The sequence below is a fragment of the Propithecus coquereli genome, unplaced genomic scaffold (assembly GCF_000956105.1).
Source record: "Propithecus coquereli isolate 6110/MARCELLA unplaced genomic scaffold, Pcoq_1.0 Scaffold248, whole genome shotgun sequence".
NCBI classification, from domain to species: Eukaryota; Metazoa; Chordata; class Mammalia; order Primates; family Indriidae; genus Propithecus; species Propithecus coquereli.
In genome coordinates, this window is record NW_012148041.1 from 2,567,850 (window position 1) to 2,574,483 (window position 6,634).

Here is a 6,634-nt window from a genome sequence, read left to right on the forward strand (position 1 = left end):
TGTTGGAATTACAGGTGCGAGCCACCACGCCTAGCAGGTTACCGCTTTCTTACGTACATACCCCACACGAGTCGGGGGGCACTCTGCTCCACACGGTCACTGAGGGACCCAGGCTGAAGGAGGCTCCACCGTGTTGTAGTGGCACCATCTGGGACATGAGATCTTACTTTTGTCACAGCTGTGGAGGACAGAAAGGCTGGAGAATTTCACCTGGCCTCAGCCCTCAGTGAGAAATGTCACTTATGCTCACATTTCATTGGGAGTACTAGCCACACCAACCTGTCTACACTGTAAGGAGGGCTGGGAAGTGTAGGAGAGCACCTGGAGTAACGGGGAGCATACTGTCATGGCCACATGTGATACAACTATTTAAAACAGAAGAAAGTTAAACATGAAATTCAAGATAATGTTTATGTCGGGATGGGATGGAACACACAGGGAAGGGTCAGTGATTTGTAATATTCTAGTTTTTGTTTTGAGCAATGAGTGTTAATTATATTATTTTTCAAAAAATGAATGCACGAGTGAATAGATAAATGAATAAATAAAAGACAGGGCTCAGAAGCAGCAGCACTGAAGCCTAACCTGAGTCTGGGCCAAAAACGGCCCTTCAGTAAATATTCACTGAGCTCCAGGCTGAGACTGCTAGGCCTCGAAGGTACCACGACGAATAAAATACGGGCTCACCCACTCCAGGCTGCCACTCGGAGGGTTCAGCAGGCACGCACACCAAGCCGGCCACGGCAGAGAGCTTGCTCGCCAGCTCTGCAAGCCAGGGGAGCTCTGACACGGCCTCACCCCAAGAGGTTGTGCAGGTTGGGTTGTGAAGGATCAATAGGAGTTCAACAGGTAAAGAATGGAGTGAGGCGGGGTGGGTTGGTCAGGAACACTTAATCCAGGAAGAGGGGACAACATGTGGAAAGGCACAGAGTCCTTCACTGCTCAGGTGGCCTGTGGTCCCAGCATTTCCTTACCTTCCAGGCCCCAAGTGATCTGGTCAGCCCATTCCCGCTCAGGACCCCCTGCGGGACCCAGGCATTGTTCTCCCCAGCGGCTGCCAGGAGCGCTGGCCTCAGGTCAGGAAGCTCTCTTGCCCGAGGCCCCGTGCCCCCTACTTCAGGGGCAGCCGTCCAAATGTCCAAATGACTGGCAGAGGTGAAGGTATAGAGGCCTAGCCCCCATGCTTCGATTCAGGGGACTCTGCAGGACCCTCCTAGCTCCAGAGCTTCTTGTGGGATCAGCTGAGGCCTCTCCAGGGCCTCCAGCCTCCAAAAGAGCCTAACTCCTCTCTTTGCCCAATTCTGTTTTCTTTATACCTGGACAGGCTGTTAATTGTGAATGCACTCCCCAATAAACCTCCTTCAAACAAATCTCTACTTCAGAATGTGTTTTCTGGGAAACTTATCTAACATACCCACTAAAGTGTAAATAATTTCTAGGGGTGTTTTTCCTGCAGATGTTTGTACAGCAATAATAATAACTAACATTTATGGAGTGATTTCTATGTGCCAAGGTAAGCACTTTGCCTATATGATCTTATTTAATAAAGAATAGAACTTCATGCCAAAGGAATGAATTTCTAATGGTGAAATTTCAGGGTTAGGCAAGTAGGTTTGGGAGGCTAGAAGTGTTTGTGTAGCACAAATTCTGTCACAGATTTTTTTGCGTTAATATATGGTCAGTCCTGGTCCTTATGCTGACTGGATAAAGCCCCAGAAGGTCAGAGTGGGGGCTCGCAATCTCATTGTCCTTTTTTTTTTTTTTTTAAAGCAGGGCTTCTGCTCAGTACTGTGATATCTCTGTTCCGCCTCTTCCCTGGGGTCTCACTTCTTGGGAGCCTGTGTAGAGGTGAATTCCTCTGAAAGCTGACTGCCCCCATTTGGGACTCCCCAGTCCTTTTCTGAGAAATGGTGACATTGTTCCTAGCACTTCCTCTCCCTTCCTGGGTAGCTCCTGCAGCCACCGCTGAGCCCTCCTCACATCCTCCTTCTACAGGCTTGGGCTCTCCATCTTTCTTTTCTGTCATTCCCGCCACCCTGATCTGGGGTGGGGGCTGGTCTGCACCCTCTTGTCCCCCAGGCTGAGCCTCCCTCCATCCCTAAGCTGCCTGCTTCCTGGGAGCATGCTCAGGCAGCACGCTGTGGTCCCGACTAGCCCTCTGGGCCCTAAGAACATGTCCCAACATGTCGAGCCCTGGCTCAGAAGAGGCTGGTGGCTGTTCTGTCCTTGGGGCTGCCTGCTTTGGGGTGAGGAGGGGAATGGTAGGAGACAGGAGACCCCCCAAAGACCCCAGGTAGACCTTGGCCTGAGTTTCTCTGAACAAAATATGTGATTCGCAACAGCTCCCTCGGTGCGTGTGTGCTTGTGTGTGCTGGGGGTCTGGGGGGGCGGGGGGAGGTCAGATTTTGTGTGTGACTTCTAACAGTCTAATCTGCTCCCTTGCCCTCTTCGGGGCACAAGTCCACGCTTGGAGAGGATGTGCGGCTGTACATTCAAATGCGTGGTTACAAACATTTTTAAAAAGTACTGAATGGTACTAGACAATTAGTAGGCGCCTAATAAATATCTGTGGAATACTGTGGTGGTGGTGGTGAGCTAGAAGTCATAAAAAAACTTTACTTCCCAACAACAACAACAAAAAGAATTATTTCATTGTGAAGCTTGGTACCACAAAACTTTAAATAATTCATTACAAGCCTTCATTAAAAAAAAATTTTCCCCAAAGTAAACAGACAGACAATGTCAGTTCTATCTGAAATGCCTGAAAGCCAAGGGGACTCGAGGCAGCAGGAGGATGTGCCTGTCCTCTGCTGGACATTGGACAACCCAGCCTCTGGATGGCATGGGTGCTGGGGAGGAGCCGGGCTGGGGGCGGGACGGGGTCGTGCGACCATGGCTACAAACCTGGGCCGGGCAGGCCGGGGCGTCTGGCGCTCCCCGCACGACCCGGGCTCCCGGCCCCGCAGTGGACTAGAGAGAAGCCTGTCCTCCCTGAGGTCAGCTGCGTTAGAGGAGGAAGACTGGGCATGTCCGGGCAGAGATTTCCAGACACGGAGCAGCCGAGATTTCAGTAACTGTAGCTGCTTCGAGCCTGGGTTCTCCGTCTTAGAGGAATTGCTGTGCAGATTAACACGCCATTCTCCGCAACGTTTTGAAGCCAAACTGTACCTGTCTCAGGTGAAGAGAGAGGCAAGGGCGAAGTCCAGGGGAGCCTGGGCGTGTGGGAGCGGGAGGGAGCAGGAGGGACGCCTCGCTCACTCCTGCATCTGTCAGGGGCACCAGTAGACGCTTCCCAAATTGTCCTTTAAAGTCACCTCGGTAACCTGCCTGGAAACGAGGGCTGCTGGGCACTCCCGTCATCCCGGAGCCCCGAAGCAGACGACTCGGCCAGAGCCCGGCAGGCGGCGCAAGGCTGCGTCCCCACCACGGCAGGTCGCCGGACCTCGCGAGCCTCAGTTTCCCCAGCAGCATGTGTGGGCTGTGTGGGGACTCTCCGGGCGACATCTCCCTCGCCAGACCCTTCCCCCCTTGCTCGGGTCACAGTGCTGGCTTCTGGTGGCGGGAGGTGAGCGCAGGGCCAGGAAGCCGGTTCGGCGTCAGTCGCTGTTTCCCCTGGAGACCAGGCTGGCCCTTTTGAGGAGTGTCCCCAGTTCCCTCCTTCTCCGAGACAGCTGACAAGCAACAGCTGCATACAGGTTCCTGGTCTGTGAAATAAAGGGGACCGGGCACCATTCTGGCCTCAAAGATGCTGTGCGGGGCGTCCGGGTGCGCCCGGGGCTCCCGGCGAGGGGGTCTGGAGAGGGGCGTGGTCGCGGGGGTGTGGGGGGATCCTCCGGGCGCTGCAAAGAGGGGCGCATCCTTTCTATTATGCATCGATTTTTATTTATGGATGTCACTCCCGATCTCTCAACTGCGTGTGCGAACCCTTGCCCAGAATTGGCGCCTAACAATGCCGTGCCCTCTGAGAGGGGCGACTCGCTTCCCAACTTGGAAAACGCCCGATTTGCGGCTCGCGGCGGGGAAATGTGTCAAGTGCACAGTCCCGGCGCGGGGGAGCGGAGGGGGGAGGGGAGGGGGAAGCGCCCTCCTGCGTCGCGCGAGGTTCCCAGACGGCCGGCCCGCTGGAACCCGGCCAGGCCGGGCGCTGGGCCCCGAGGCCCGCGGAGGCGGTCCCGGGAGGCGCCGTGGGCCGGGCGGCGGTTCCGCCTCGGAGGCGGGCCGGCGCGGGGCGGGGGGCGGAGGGAAGTGGCTATATTAGGGCAGCGCGGAGCCGCGCCAGCAGAGGTGTGAGCAGCCGCCGAGCGAGCGTCTTGGAGGCCGGACCGGGCGCGGAGTCACAGACACCAAGACACTTGGGAAGGTGAGGGAGCCGCGGCAGGCGACGGCGACCCCGGCCGGCGGCCCCGCGTGTCCGCGCGTGTGCGTGTCCGCGCGTGTCCGTATGCGTCTGCGTGTCCGTGCGCGCGCGGCGCTCACAGGTGTTTCCGCGGCAGGCGAATGGCGCGCGTGGGTCTGTGCGCCCGCTTCGCGCACACGGGTGTCGGCAGCTGCGCGTGCGACGGGGGTCGGGATGTGCCGGAGACTCGGGGACAGAGCAGGAGCACGCATGCGAGGGAGCCGCTGCCACGCGCCCTCCGCTCGAAACTCACCGGCGCGAGGACGGCGTGGAGGGGCCGCCTTGGAGCCTGTCCCTGGGGGCGGGTGCGCCCCCGGCCCCGGGCGCCGCTTGCTCGCGGCTTGGGGATGAAGCCGGTGACCCTGGAGGGGCCCAGGAGGGGCGGGTGACGCAAAGTGGAGCGAGTTCGTCTGGGATCTGTCCCGGGCGGCTCTCGGATCCAATCGGTACCGCCCTAGCCAGGTCCCTGACGTTCCGGCCCCCTATGCCGCTGCGTCCGCCCCCCGGCTGGGCGCTGAGGTCAGCGCGGGCTATGTCCCTGGCCCTTGGGTGGGTGCCAGGACACGTCCCCTAGGACAAGCGAGGTGACTCACCGTGACAAGGAGACCCCTGGGAACGGACCGCGCCCGGGCTGGGAACAGTGGCACCCCAGAAGCCCCTCTCCCTGCCCCTCCGCAGCGTCTGTGCCCCATCGGCACGGTGACTACTCGGCTGGCACAGCGTGTTCCCAGGGAAGCCGGGGCACCGAAGGTCCAGGACCCGCTGTCGGGTTCCACCTCCGCGGCGCGCCCTCGAGGGCCAGGAGCCACGGCCCCGCGCGGGGCTGGCCCTCACCCGGCTGCCAGGCGGGGACGTGCGGGGGTCGCACCCGCCTCTTTCCCACCTTGGCCGGGAGAACGCCGCCCGCCCTTGCGTGGGGGCGCGGGGCTCCAGGCGAGAGCCTAGCGCGACGCAGCGGAGGGGCGGCCGCCCGAGCTCCCGCCTTTGCGGGGCGCGGATTCTAGGGGCGCGACGCTGCTCAGGGCCTCGGTCCGCTGCCGCGGGGGCTCGGGGCGCCCCAGCCTAGCCCGGAGTTTTTCTCCGAAGGCAACGGGGCTGCCTGGAGCGGGACGGCGAGTCGCCCCTCGGGTGCCGCTGCCCTGCGCGGGCCACGGGGCGTCCGCCCTGCCTGGCACCCCCGGGGGACACTTGCGCCCTCGGTGCGGAGAACCCTGGACCTGGGTTCGGCGTTTGGGGGCGCCCGAGCAGCTTCCTCTCTCCTTCCCTCCCTCCACGTCGCGTTTCTGGGAGAACTTTCGAGCGGTTTTATTTTCGTTGCTCCCGTCTATTTTTATTTTCCAGGGATCTGACTCATCCCGTGCTTTGGGCGTGGAGATAAGGTGGAGGGGCCCGATCTCGGCGCGCCTGTGCGCGCGTGTGTGACTGTGTGCGCGCGTGCGTGTGTCAGTGCGTGTGTGACTGTGCGCGTGTGACTGTGTGCGCGCGCGTGTGTCAGTGCGTGTGCGCGCGCGCGTGTGACTGTGTGCGCGTGCGTGTGCGCGTGTGACTGTGTGTGCGCGCGTGCGCGTTGTGTGTGACTGTGTGTGTGCGCGTGCGTGTGTGTGTGTGTGCGCGCGCGTGTGTCAGTGCGTGTGCGCGCGCGCGTGTGACTGTGTGCGCGTGCGTGTGCGCGTGTGACTGTGTGTGCGCGCGCGCGCGTTGTGTGTGACTGTGTGTGTGCGCGTGCGTGTGTGTGTGTGCGCGTGCGTGTGTGTGTGTGTGCGCGCGCGTGTGTCACCCCGCGCGAGAGCGCGCGCTTTCCCAACAGCCGCGGGAGTTTCGGAAGCCGGGCCGGCTCAGCGTGACGTGTTCGCCGCCCGCGGGCCCCTCCCGCTCTCCCCCTCCCCACCCCGGGGTGACGCGCAGCCCGAGTGGAAGCGAAGTTTTGGCGGGCGGGGAGCGCTTTGCAGGAAACTGACTCATCACGACTCCCCCCCGCAGTCCGGGCCCTACCCACGCGCCGCCCACCGCGCGCGATTTCCTGGACGCGCGCGCCCCCTCCTGGCCCCGGCGCGGATCGCAGGCGCTCTCCCGCGGCCGGCCGCTGGTCGGCGGGAACGGCCGCCGCTTCGCCTGGGCTCCACCCCATGAAAGAGCACCCCATTGCTTCAACGGCATTGACTGAGCTCTTCCAATTTGCCTGGAAGTTATAATAAAATATGGCTGAAGTCTAAGGCACGAAGGCCAACAAAGGAGGCT

At 60.8% G+C, this 6,634-nt stretch overlaps 1 protein-coding gene across 1 annotated transcript in view; it reads left to right on the top strand.

The window, feature by feature from the left end:
* Positions 1-4,301: 4,301 nt before the first annotated feature.
* The window catches only part of CDKN1A (cyclin-dependent kinase inhibitor 1A (p21, Cip1)), an 11,504-nt gene continuing 9,171 nt past the window's right edge, over positions 4,302-6,634 (top strand). The window contains exon 1 of the mRNA XM_012646655.1: positions 4,302-4,360. The gene's annotated coding sequence lies outside the window, so the exon portion shown is untranslated. The remainder of the gene's footprint in view (positions 4,361-6,634) is intronic.